General features: G+C 45.4%; 1 protein-coding gene across 1 annotated transcript in view; it reads right to left on the bottom strand.

Moving 5' to 3' along the window:
* LOC122797744 overlaps nucleotides 1–13,795 on the bottom strand; it is a 1,403,591-nt gene that overhangs the window by 761,842 nt on the left and 627,954 nt on the right. The gene's annotated exons all lie outside the window — the stretch shown is intronic.

The raw sequence follows: 13,795 nt of genomic DNA on the forward strand, positions 1-13,795 counted from the left end.
GGGGAACTGAAGAAACCATGCAGTTTGCCTGAGGTTTTGAAGCTATAAGCGCGGCTAACTGGAGGGGTATGCAAGCAGACCTGGCTGTGGATCTATAATCCAGTCGGCTTCTTCAAAGGAGGCCAGAGCACAGGAAACCATATTGGTCTAAGTCAGTACAGAGTAATGAGAATTACCAGGGATTTGCAAGTGGATGCCTTCTGAAGAAACTTTGGTGTTAGGGGAAGAGGGAAAAATGTGCATACATGACTGTGTGCCAGTGGCAGACAAGAATACCTCTGGATGACTGTCCCCTCCAGGGGGAAACTAGGGTAAATTAGCTTCTGCCCTTGCTGTCAGTGGGAGGGGTGAACAAGTCACAGCAAGGCTGGCCCCAGTAACTTAAAATTTATTTTGCCACTGCTAGAATTAAAGACCACTAACAAGGCAATAGAATAGACCTGCTGAGCCTGTCTACTAGCTAGTTGGACTTCCTCAAAATGTGCATTGCCACAAGAAATCTACCCGAATCCAGAGCACATTGTCATACTTGCATGGCCTCTATGCAAGGGGGGAGGGGTAAAGATTTGGTTGCTCTTTGTTTATTGATGTACCAGATATACCAGACTACCAACATATTCTTCACTTGGCTATCACTCCAAAGGGAAGAGATCCTGATGATTCCTACAACACTAGAAGGATTTCCCTTATCTTCAAGATAATGATGTGAATGGTCTCTAACTGGTTCCAAACTCCTTGGACCATCCTCCCTTTGAAATGAGCCTCCCACCATGAAGGAAGAATCTGTGGTTACTATTACGGTTAGAAAAGGTAGAACAGAGTCTTCCTGTCTGAAAAAATGTGGATATCAGCCACTGGTTTAAATGATTCCCACTTTGAGTCAGACGAATGGTTGCTAAAAGGGAGTCTCTATTAGTTGTGACCACTGTATTAATAGCATCGAGTGGGAATCTTCATTTGAAACTTGCAGTAGTGGACCACAGTAACTGTACCTGCCGTGAGGCCCACAATTCTTATGGCCAGCACAGCAGGGGGGTTCTGGTGGTGATAAAGGATTCAAATTGATCATTGAAGGGAGGAAGGTCTTTCTGGCATAAGACATTTGACCTGAAATTGTGTCCAAATGGCATCCAGTGAAGGTAATTTGTTGTGAAGGTTGAAGCTGTGATGTCTGATAATTTAAAGTGATGCCTAAAGATAGGCAGAGTTCTAAAAAGTAGTCTCTATCTGAGAGTAAGGAGATACTGATGGTTGCAGCTAGAAGCCAATCATCCAAACATTAGAACACACGGATCCCTTTTAGTCGCAAGTGGGCTGTGACTACAGCCATTCACTTTGTGAACACTGGGTGGGGGGGGGGCAGAGGTGAGACTAATGGGCAAGTCTCTGAAGTCTCTGAAGTGGTAATGACTGGCTCCATCTGAAAGTGCAGAAGCCTCCTGGACCTCTTGGGATTTTTATGTGGAGGCAGGCATTCTGGAGATCTATACAGCACATGTAGTTGTTTGCCTTGAGATAGAGCAAAAGCACTGATACCATTACCATTTTGAATGAGGTCGGTCTTCGAAATGGGTTTAAGCCACTACGATCAGGAATTGGCCCACGGTTCTTGTTCTTAGGAGAATCAAGTAAACTCCTGACCTTCTCTGGTCTATTGTACCACCTAAATGGGTCTCTTTTGAAAGCGGGAAACCCCCCCCCATTAAGAGTCATTTACATTTGGTGGTGAGGGTGGAACATCTGGCAAGGTCAGCTTTTGAGGAGGTGTTTTTTGGAAAATTGGTATGGTATAACCTCTAAATATAATTTCTCGCACACGGATATTCTGCATGATGACAATCCACAGTTAGGTGTTGAGACAGACTCCCAAATGCCTCCAAAAAGATGGACAGTTGGGCAAGGAGTCAAGGATGTTGATTTGGCCTCTCAGATTTATCTTTACCCCTGTTTTTCCAAAATGCTTTGACTGCATGGTTAGCATCCATTAAAGGGGCCACACCTATCAGACAGAGTCATAGGGCTGATATTGAGGATTTCCTATACAGCTGGGACTCTTCTGATTCCTAGTGAATAATCTCAGAAGATTCTGAAATTTGGCTCCCACGGCAGACAGCATCTTCCCATCTTGCTCACATCACCTTAACCATAATCATCAATCCCTTATTCCCATTTTAGCCAGGGTGTTGCATTAACTGTCTCCATCTCTCAAATGAAATGGTTGTCTCCTACCTTCTTCAACAGTCATGCCTGTCACAGGTTCTCTCACATAATCCAATCCACCCCTTTGCTGGCTCCCTTTTTAATCTTGCCTTCCTCCTTTCTGTTGCAAATATTCACCAAATTGCATTCTGCTTTCTTGCACATATGCATGAACCACCCTGCACTCCAACTTGCTCTAACTGGAGCTTGAGTTTCTGCTCTGATGTCCTCATTTCTCAGTCTGTCCCACAATGTGCATGCTACCCACCCATCTCAAGCACCATCTCCATCACCTTTAGGTTTATCAACTTTGCTGCCTTCACTGCATTGGATACAACACCGTTTTACACACCTTCATTTTCAGTGTCTTTGGCATTCTTTTGTCACACACTACTGCTGAACCTCTGCACTGGTTGGCTGCAACTCCTCTTTCAGACCTCCCTTCTCTTCAACCACCCTTCCCAAATAGATGAAGTTGCAAACGTTTGCCACTATTTTCCCCCACATCTCAGTTTTCAGCTTCTGAATTCTACCACCATTTGCTGCCATTATGACAGTCTTATATGTACTCATTTTCATCCGGTCTGCCTTCAGTTTTGCATTCCATTCCCCTATCATCTGCTGAGGTTCTTGTTCAAAGTCTCAACATCACAATCTACATACAAAAAGCTTTGTTTATCTATCCCCTACGACTTATCTGCTAATGTAGTCCATCACCAGTATAAAACAGCAGTTGGCTCAGAGATGAATCCCTGATGCACACCCACTCCTACTGTGGATCCCTCAGAGTCCAAACACTGTTCATACTAGTGCAATTGGGTCCCTGTACATAATTTGTACCAATTCTACCAGTTTCTAGGACTTTGGACCATTGCAGGACTATCCAAATCAACCTTCTTGGGACCCTGTCACATGCTTTCTCCAAATCAAGGAATGCGTAAGTTGGGGCTCTTCCCCCATTATTTATTTTTATTTGACATTTGTTGACCAGGTTTAGTCCATGTGAGCTTGTGCTCTTTTTCACGGGAGACAGGGGAGGAAAAGCTCCACAGTACAAAAATTATACAAGAATAAAGTTCGAAAAAGAAGTTATGTTATTACCATAACGTTCCATGTGAATTATTCATCTCGCCTTTGTTCTTACACATGAGTTTGGCGCCGATCCTTGGCTCCGAGTCGGCCGCTTCACAAGCTCTGCATCTAAGAGAAAGCTCAAGGCACAGTCTATATCCCATGATCCTCTTCTACCATCCCTCAGATCTAGTTTGCAAGAACCAGAACGAAGTACTAACCATGGTGTCTAACGCTCACGCAATCACACACACGAGACTGACAATACTGGAACCAACCACAGATAGGAAATGGCTAATAAGCAACTTGCTGAACAATAGGTAGAGGAGGCAACCTAGAAAATACTAACCAGGCACTAGTCGTACCCGTTCTTCCAGAACGCGGTGGGGGAAGGTGGGAGGGGTTGTAAGAACAAAGGCGAGATTAACAATTCACATGGAACGTTATGGTAAGAACATAACTTCTTTATGTGAAATTGTTCGATCTCACCGTTTGTTCTTACATACGGGTAGCGTCCCTAGCTCCGTTACCCTGGGTGACTCATGGATGAACGTTCCCGAGTACAGTGGAACCAAAGGACACCCTGTCCTTGGAGGACCTGTCTACTTTGTAGTGAGTGACAAACGTATGAGGTTTTGCCCACGTAGCCGCTGTACAAATAGTATCCAACGGAAGAAGAGCGGCATGGGCTGAAGAAGTAGAAACGGCCCTGGTAGAATGAGCCTTAGGCTTGAATGGAAGCGGTTGCTTTGAAGCTGAATAAACAAAATGTATGCAGTCCGAAAGCCATTTGGATAATGTCAGTTTAGTTACTGCCATGCCCTACTTATTATCTGCGAATGACACGAACAGCTGATCCAATTTTCTGTAATCCTTTGTCCTGTCCAGATAAAATCTCAGTTGTCTATGTACATCCAACTTGTGTAACATGTATTCCAATTTGTTTGAATGGTTTTTGAAAAATGTGGGGAGTTCTATAGTTTGGTTAATGTTAAGCACAGAGCATACCTTCGGGAGAAAAGACGGATTCGTACACAAGGAGACTGTCTGGGTGAAAAAACATGTATGGCGGTCTGACTGACAATGCCTGTAGCTCTGATATTCTACGATCTGAGGTAACAGCAACGAGGAAGAGGGTCTTCCATGACAAACACTTAAGCGAGCAGGTTGAAGCTGGTTCAAATGGTGGTAGTATAAGCTGGGACAACATCAAATTCAAATTCTATGGAAAAACCGGCTCGCGGATGGGTGGCCGAAGGTGAAAGGTACCCTTCATGAAGGCCCTACAAAGCCTGTGAGACATAACGGAAGAACCCCCTTCACCTACATGGAAGTTTGATATGGCCGGTAATTGCACCCTTATCGTAGAAGTAGAGGCCCCTTCGTGAAACAGTGTGTAGATAAAAATTCCAGAATTTTGTGCATCGGGGCCACCAAGGGATCTAATCCTTGCGCTGATGCCCAGCAAGCAAAACGTTTCCATTTGCTTTTGTATAGTTTTCTGGTAGAAGGTTTGTGTGAAGAAACTAGAATGTGTTGTACTGTTGGAGACAAAAACTTTGACCTGGCTAAATTGGGAAGTGCAGCAGCCAAGTTGTCAGTTTGAGGGACCGAAGGGATGGATGAGGAACTCCTGACGAGTGAATCAATAGATCCGGCTCTGGGTCCAGAATCCATGGTTCCTCCATCAGGTGGGCATGAAGGAAGGGAAACCAGATCTGTCGAGGCCAGAATGGTGCTATGAGTATGATCGTCCTTTCCAGATTCCTGGCTTTCTGTAGAAATTTGGGAATCAACGGGACAGGAGGAAAGGTATACAGGAGACCCAGGGGCCAATCGTGTACCAGTGCATCCCTGGGGGCACCCCCCGGAGGGGGAAGAAGGGCAAAGTAGCTTCTGCATTTGGCATTCAAGGGGGATGCAAAAAGATCGCAGCAAGGCTGGCCCCATCTGCGGAAAATCCTTTCCGCTACTTGACTGTTCAGGGACCACTCGTGAGGCAACAGGATGGCTCTGCTCAACCTGTCCGCAATGACGTTGGATGACCCTGGGATGTGCGTTGCCATCAGAAAATGACCTGTGGATGCCACCCATTGCCAAATTCTCAGGGCCTCTCTGCATAATGGATAAGATCTGGTTCCACCTTGCTTGTTTATGTACCAGACCACCGACATATTGTCCGTCTGAACTGCCACTGTTCCTAGAGGTAGAGATTCGTGATAGTGTTGCAACGCTAGGAACACCGCTCTCAGCTCTAGAACATTGATGTGCAGATTGTACTCTATCTTGGACCACTCTCCTTGGACTGTTCTCCCCTGGAAAAGCCCCCACCCACCCGATCAGGGAAGCGTCCGTGGTTACTGTGGCTGTAGGGCTGGGTAATACAAACAGAAGACCCATCGTCAGATCCTGACTGTTCAGCCATCGAAGATCCCGCTTGCAAGATTCCGTGATCGAGATGTGGTGTGACAGAGGGAGCTGTTGGAACGACCACTGTGCAAAAAGCAGCCACTGAAGGATCCTCATGTGCATCCTGCCCAGAGGAACTGCAATCAGCGTGGCTGCCATCATGCCTAGAACCTTTAGCACTTGTGCCGCAGAAACTTTTCTGTTCTGAATAAGAATAGCGACCTGGTCTCTGAGGGCTGATACTCTTGTCTGTGGGAGCTTGATCAGCATTGTGGAAGTATCTAACTCCGCCCCTATGAATGAGGTATGCTGTGAGGGCGATAAGGCAGATTTTTCAAAATTGACTGAGATCCCTAAACGGGAACAAAGGTTGATTGTGTACTCCCTGGATTGTACAAGGCGATGCTTGGTGGTGCGGTGAGGAGCCAGTTGTCCAGATACGGAAACACCTGGAATCCAATCTGCCTCAGGTGAGACGGCACTACTGCCATACATTTGGTGAACACCCTGGGGGCTGAGGTGAGACCAAAGGGCAGAGCTCGAAATTGGAAATGACTGGCTCCCAGCCGGAAGTGCAGATGATCCCGGGACGTTTTGGCCATTTTGATGTGGTAGTAAGCGTCCCTGAGATCTATAGAGCACATCCAATCGTCCTTCTGCAGAAAGGGAAGGATCGACTGTAGCGTGACCATCTGGAATTTTTCCTTCCTTACGAAGGTGTTGAGTTTGCTGAAGTCCAAAATCGGCCTCCAGTCCCCTGTTTTCTTTGGAACTAAAAAGAACCTTGAATAAGTTCCGGATCCTATCTGGTCCGCCGGGACTGTTCCGATGACTCTTTTTTCGAGCAGCTTTCTTATTTCTATGGCTGCTTGATCTCGCAGACTGGGTGGAACATCTGGAAATCTCTTTTGTTCGGGGGGGGGGGTGGTGGTTATAAATTGGATGTTGTATCCTCTGGTTACTACGCTTTTTACCCAGGAATCCGTAGTAAGACTTAGCCAGGCCTCTGGGTATAAAGCTAAGCGACCCCCGACTGCCTCCAGAGCATGACAGTCGGGCCTCCCCTCAGGAGTGCTGGAAGGGCTTGCCAGAGACGCTATCCCTGTCGCCCTGGTTCTGCGGACCCCCTCTGCCACCTGGGAGGCGTCTTCCATTCCTGCCTCCTCCTCTGCCTCTGGAGGGGGCGTCACTCTGTGTGGACTGGAAAGATCCCAGAGTCTTTCGGAACCACATTTTTCCGCCTCTTTGCTCTTTGGGGTACGGCCTGGTCGGGGCGGAAAAACGGACCCCTACGACAGACAGGGTCTTACCTTCTTGCTCACACCAAGTGAGAGTCTCCTTCACTTTGGGACCAAACAGGGTGGCACCATCAAAGGGGGCATTGGCAAAGGAAGACTTGAAGGCTTCCGCAAAGGAGCAAAGGCGCATCCAGGATTGCCTCCGTAGAGCGATCGTTGAAGCTGCAGCCCTACTCGAACCCTCGGCCACATACGAAATGAGCCTCATGGATGAGTTAACTATCGAAGTGAGGGTGTTAAGTTGTCCTGTTACCTTTTTGGAGACAACAGCATCTGCGTTACCCTGGACAGCATCTCCCAACTCCTTAATGAGATCTCCCTGAAGTTGTGTAAAATGCGTGAGATAGTTCAGCGAACGCATGGAAAAAGTCGCTGAACTGAAAACGTGCTTTCCGTACCTGTCCATAGTCCTGGAATCCTTATTACGAGGATAAACAGAGGAAGATGACTCAGACATTTCCTTCTTTGTGGCTGCTGCCACCACCATAGCATCCACTGGGACTCCTTTTGTAAGATAAGCTTCGTGTCTTAGTGCAGTAATATACTTATTCGGCCTCCTAGGGACTGGATCCACTGTATCCGGAGTCTCCCACGCCCTTCGAGCTATTAGGTCCATTAGCTCATCGAAGGGTGGGGTCACCCAGGAGGTAGAAGGTTAAGCCCTAAATGCCTTCAGCAACACCGATTCGTCCTCAGTGGGGGCAAGGGTCTGCCAATCACCCCTCTGTTTCAAGATCTCCAGGATGTCAGCAAACGAGACATCCTCCGAGGGGGACCGTGGGAATCCCTCTGACTCATCCAAATCGGTGTCCGATGTCAGTGATTCTTGCGAAGAATCAATGTCCTCCTCTTGCACAATTTCTTTCTCGGGACTTCAGAGAGGGCATCTGGTGAAGCTTCCGAGGAACAGGGAACACCCTCTGGGGCTGGCTGAGGCATTGGGTCTCTACACTTGGGAGGGATCGCTGGTACAGAAACAGAATGTGGCCCTTTGGGGGAAGGGGAAGACGATTCCGATGAAGTGAATGTCTTTTCAGACAAAACCTTCCTCATGACGTCGAAGGCACCGGAGCCCCGAGCCGAGGATTCCACCGGATCCGAAGAGCACGGTAGTTTCCCCGAGACCAGGACCACGGGCTCCGACCCCGAGGACGGAGCCGAACTAATCTGTGCCGAGGCTCCAAGGGGAAGAGTTGGAACCGAAAGCTCAGTTCGACTCTAGGCCCTGGAAGCAAGGAGAGACAGTCGGCTCCGTGACGCCTTGATGGGCTCTGAGGGAGTCGAGGTCAGTGGCGCCGATCGCACAAAGATAGGCTTCGGCACCAAGGGTTTCACAATCATCGGTTCCTCCTCTCCCGGCTCCGAAGACTCGAGGGGTCTCGAAGGAGGATCTGCTGGAGATACAGGAAGGGCTTCCAGTTTCGAAACCAACTGGGACGAAACAGCAATTAGTTTGGAGAGAGCCATATTCTCCATGAGCTTCTGTACCACTTGATCCATGTCCGTATCAGATAATGGCCTGGAAGAATGGGTCGAAAAGGCCGAAGATGTCACCGACCGAAGGATCGAGGGTGGAGGCACCTCCGACACTGGCTCCAAGACCTGGGGCTCGATGAGAGATAGTCGCTCGGTGCTCGGCCCCGAGGTCTGTGGAGCTGGCGACTGAACCTTAGACGAGGTGCTCGGAGCCGATGACCTGGGCTCCGAAACCCTCAAAGTCTTCCACCCCTTCGAAGACTTAGATGCCTGATCAGGCTTCTCCAAGGCTTCTTGAAAAAGTCAGGCTTTAGTAAGCCCCTATCAGCTTTCTGCGCCTTTCCATCATGACCCTTCCACTGAAAGAGTGACAAATAGAGCAGTCCTCCTGCAGGTGGAGAGGGCCAAGACAGTAGACGCAGGAAGCATGATTGTCAGTAATGGACATCTTTTGCCCACACTGACATCTTTTGAACCCTGATTTGGCTTTTTCTGCCATGACTAACAGGGAGCAACTTTTAACAACAAGGTTATCTAGCTTATCAAGTATAAACACTAATTTAACTATGTAATATGAGAAGCTAAGTAATCTTAAAAACAGTCACTAATTTAACTAATATGACTATAGCTACAATATAAAAGAATATATATATATATATATATATATATATATATATATATATATATGTATATGTATATGTGTGCGTGTGTGTGTAACAAGTATATAGCAGAAAACACTGCACACCAATACTATACTGCTAAATATTAGGAGAAATATCTAACTAAGTTTATAAGCAACTACTAAAACTGTCAGAGCCCTGACAGTACTAAATAGGCCTAAGCCCTAAGATCATATCAATATCACTAAATATAAAGCAAAACTCCTAGATAAAGAGCACACACACTAACACTATTAATATGCTAAAGAAACCAATTTAAACAACTCTAATATTGAAAAAATACAAAAGTTAACTGGCCCGAGCTCTCCTCGACGCGATCTGCTGCAGCGGCAAACTAGATCTGAGGGATGGTAGAGGAGGATAAGGGGATATAGACTGTGCCTCAAGCTTTCTCTTAGATGCAGAGCTTGTGAAGCGGCCGACTCGGAGTCGAGGATCGGCTCCGAACCCGTGTGTAAGAACAAACTGCGAGATCAAACAATTTCACATGTACAAGTTAAAAAAGTGAAAAATAGACAGTGCTAACTAAAAATTTCACAATTCTACAATGCAAATTATACAAGGATAAAATTAAAAAAATAGAAATTGTGCAGAAATTCCCATGAAGGTGTGGGTGGAGTGCCAAAACATGAAGTATCCTTTTTTGATTATGGAAAGAAACCAGGTGTCTTGAGTGATACTTTCCCAGACCCTGTAAGCCTTTGAAAGGTGATGGGAAAGGGAAACATCTGCAGGATAGTCACAGACTCCCTGCTTTGTCAGGAAAGGATTGCCTTTGTTGTGAGAGTGGCTGTGAATCCCTAGGCTTCTGTTGTCTCTTGCCTCCTCTGGAAGACTTATTGGAGGAGTGTTGGGTGCAGCTATGGATGAAAGCAGGACTGGATGGGGAATTCCTATGAAATTTGGGCACAGGAGAAGCCAGGATGTGTTTCAGCTCCTTGAGTTCCTTTTTCTTTCTGCAGGGACTTAGAGAGGCTGCTATCTTACCAAACAAGGCTGAATTGTCTACTGGAGTATCCATTAATTTAGATTTTAAGTCATCCTAGAGGGGGTGCAACTTGAGCCAGGAAAATCTTCTAAGAACTGAACTAGTAAGCAGCTGCCCTGGCACAAGCCTCTGCTGCATCATAGCGCATTTAATGGAATGTCTTGCCCACTTGGGAGGAAGCTCCCAGGATAGACAGAGCCAAGGCTTTTCCTTCTGAATCTGGAAGATCTGCAATGGCATTAAATGCTTGAGACAAAAGTTCTAGGGAGTACTTAATCGTATGTGTCTGATAATGGATGGCCCTGAAAGCGAAGGTGGCTGAACTATAGGCCTTTTTACCCAGTCTCTCAAGGGTTCTACTCTCTTTGTCTGATGGGAGAAGGGTGGTAGAGGGAAGCATCCTAAATGGTTTATTTGTAGCTACTGAAATGACTGCTGGGTCTGCAGCAGGACACCTAAGAAGAATTCACAATCCTCAGGAACCTTGTAGAAGTGGGTCTGGCTTCGTGGGAGCCAGGGCCTGGGAGTCTGGTATTTGTGAAGCATTGTGAAAGGCATCCAATAATGCAGTATGCACAGGTGGAATTGCAGAGGGATCAAGGACATCAACTTGAAGAAGCTGATGGTGTCTTTCTGGTCATCAAAAATTTGGGATGTGACCCACTTAGTGTTCTACCATTTTCAGGACGGATTCGCCAAAATCTCTCTTCCACAGGGGAGTCAGCACCGACAGACTCATCCTGCAGGGGAAACATCCCTGGGGAGAGGGGGATTTGTGTTGAATAATCCAAAGATTCCTCTCTATCAGAGGAAAATTCATCAGAGACATTGTACCAAAATTATTTTTTGAGAAGGTAGAGGAGAAGTTGTAGGAGCAGGCTGAGAGGAAGGCAGCTTGAGTGCCACGAAGTCATGAACCAAGCTTTGAGAAAAGGCTTGCCAATCTGTTGGGGCCTCTCTGGCAGGGGACAATTAATTAGTTTTTTGTTTCTTCTTTGCAGGGGAAACAATCCTATGCAATGGAGGACCAGATGGAAACCTGCATTCAGAATTGTCTAACTCAAGCTCCTCTCTTGCTTGAGTGTGTGGTACCCCCTTAGGACCTTCCATACATTCGAACCTAGGATCCCCAACATCATCCTGATCGAACGTCTGTTCAACCTACACAGATGTGCTCGAAGTCAAGGCGGCCTCAAAACTTGGCTTGGTCTGTGAATCCATGCCTAAATTTAAACATGCTTTGGGTTGATAAGCACCTCGGGAGAAACATCTGATGGTGGAGGTGCAGAAGATGCTGCAGGCCAAGGTTTCTTGGCCTTGTACTTCAGCAGCTTGGTGACAACAAGGTATCCTCCATATGCTTAGCTAACAACTTAAGCTGTTGGTTCTCTGAATAAATGTCAAGAGAAGAGAGCCTGCTTCTAAGGGTACTGGGTATGAAGGACTGGCAAATGGTACAGGACTTGTGGTTCAGGTTAGGCCCTAAACAAGAGAGACACTGGGAATGGCTGTCATGTGAAATTTGTCTTCCACACTGGCACTTGCCCTTCCTGGATGACATCCAGTTGTCAAGGTTTTTGTTTGAATAGGGTCAAGGATGAACTCTGTTTTACATGGATGGCGAGCCTATTCCATAGGGCTGGGATTTTTTGGGACACATCCGTCTCTTCAGCACATTCTATATATATCTATATATATATCTATATATATCTATATCTATATATATATATATATATATATATATATATAAATATATATATATATATATATATATATATATATATCTATATCTATATATATATATATATATATATATATATATATATCTATATTTATCTATATAGATATATATAGATATATAGATATATATAGATATATAGATATATAGATATAGATATATCTATATATCTATATATATCTATATAGATAAATATATATATCTATATATATATATATATATATATATATATATATATATATAATCACAAGCAAAGTTAAGATCCTGGAACTAGTGTTTCTGGTGCAGTTTGTTTTGCACATGTGCAACAGATCAGGGCTGGGTCTGAGGAAGCCCTGAAAGCCAGGCAAAGATCCTCTCTCAGCAGCCTGTAGGAGGCTGAACACAGAAACACAGCTTTTAGGCCATCAGTGTAGGATAGGATATTCATGCCCTGACCTCTCCTGGTAAAAAACTTCTGCGTGCATTCAGACTGTTGCAAGTATCTGGTTAGATGCATGCTAAAGAAGGCAATGTATTAAATGACAGTTATGATAAGGGCCGAGTACAGGGGTTCTCTAACTTCCTTGGACATGGATGCCAAACTCTTACCTATAAGTTTGGTGACACAGAATGATTTTCTTATTAACTTAGCTATGTCAACTCTTAGGAGTATTTTATTGATATAGTAATTAACTTGGGTTGAGTGTTTCCCAAAGGATATTATAATGCATTTTGTGGCACTGAAGTTTAGGCCATGGCTTTGGCACCAGATATTTGTCTCGTTAAACCTCCCAATTTACAGTCATCTGCAAACTCAGTGAGCTACAGGTCTTGAACTTTACATTGACTACAGAATAGTAGATTCCAAATAGCAGCAGGCACAGCATGGAGCCCTGGGATACTCCGCTGGTGATTGGACTTTTGGTACAGGTGGCATCACCAATCCTGACTTCTATAGTCCCGTCTGTGAGCCAGCCAGCAATCCAGAGGGTTATGTAGAGATTTATGCCTAGCTCAGAGAGCTGGTCAACAATGCCTGAGTGAGGTATTGCCCTGACCGTCTTGGCTAAGCCAAGATATGCAGTATGCACTGTTTTACCCTTGTTCATTGCCATGGTGACTATCTCAAAGACATCTACCAGATTAACTAGGCATGACCTTTCCTTAAAGCCAAACTGCGATGGGTCCAATGTCTATCATTTCCATGATAAATCTTTACAAGGCTTTGCGTATTAGGATCATTAGACTGATGGGTCTATCTGCTTTTGTGGAGGGCAACAAATGTTGAGGTCCTCCAAACACTTGGAACATAGGCTGCTTCAAGACTGTAGTTGAAGTGTCTCATGTGGTCCTGACAGGTCATGTTTTAAACTGCTCAGCAGGCAACTGGGTATACTGTTAGGAACCATGGAGACAGTGTTCTCAGCTTTAGCAGGTGCTGCCAGCACCTGGTGACAACATACTACCCCCAACTAGTAGCAATGTATCCCTTCAACATGTTCTATTTATGTTGGAGAAGATACTAAGATATCTTGACCAGGTGATTATTCCACAACTGCATTTGCAGGTCTAGAATAGATCAGACAGGATAGGGTCTGTTGAGTCTGCATGGGAGGCAGAGACTGCCTTACAGATGAGACTTAAGACTTATGAGTCTGTAATTACCTGGGTCGGTTAATTCCCCACCTTTTCACAATCTGTACGTCCTTGATTTTTGCATCAGACCTGGTACTAGAGTCTAAGCGGGTATTTAATTGTATACAGTTCTTGCATTAGAGTATGAAATTAAGTTCTGATACAGGCCACACCATTACTCATGTTCTGACTGTAGCACTAAGCTGTTGTTTTTGTAAAGGTGAAGAGACCCACTATGGAGGGGAACCACTGCCAAACATCTAAATGGCTTAGAGAGCCTTTGTTGCGACTAAAGTATAAATAATGTAAATATAAGCTT

Source organism: Protopterus annectens, chromosome 3.part1 (assembly GCF_019279795.1).
Source record: "Protopterus annectens isolate FY-2018-M chromosome 3.part1, PAN1.0, whole genome shotgun sequence".
Classification (NCBI taxonomy): Eukaryota; Metazoa; Chordata; order Ceratodontiformes; family Protopteridae; genus Protopterus; species Protopterus annectens.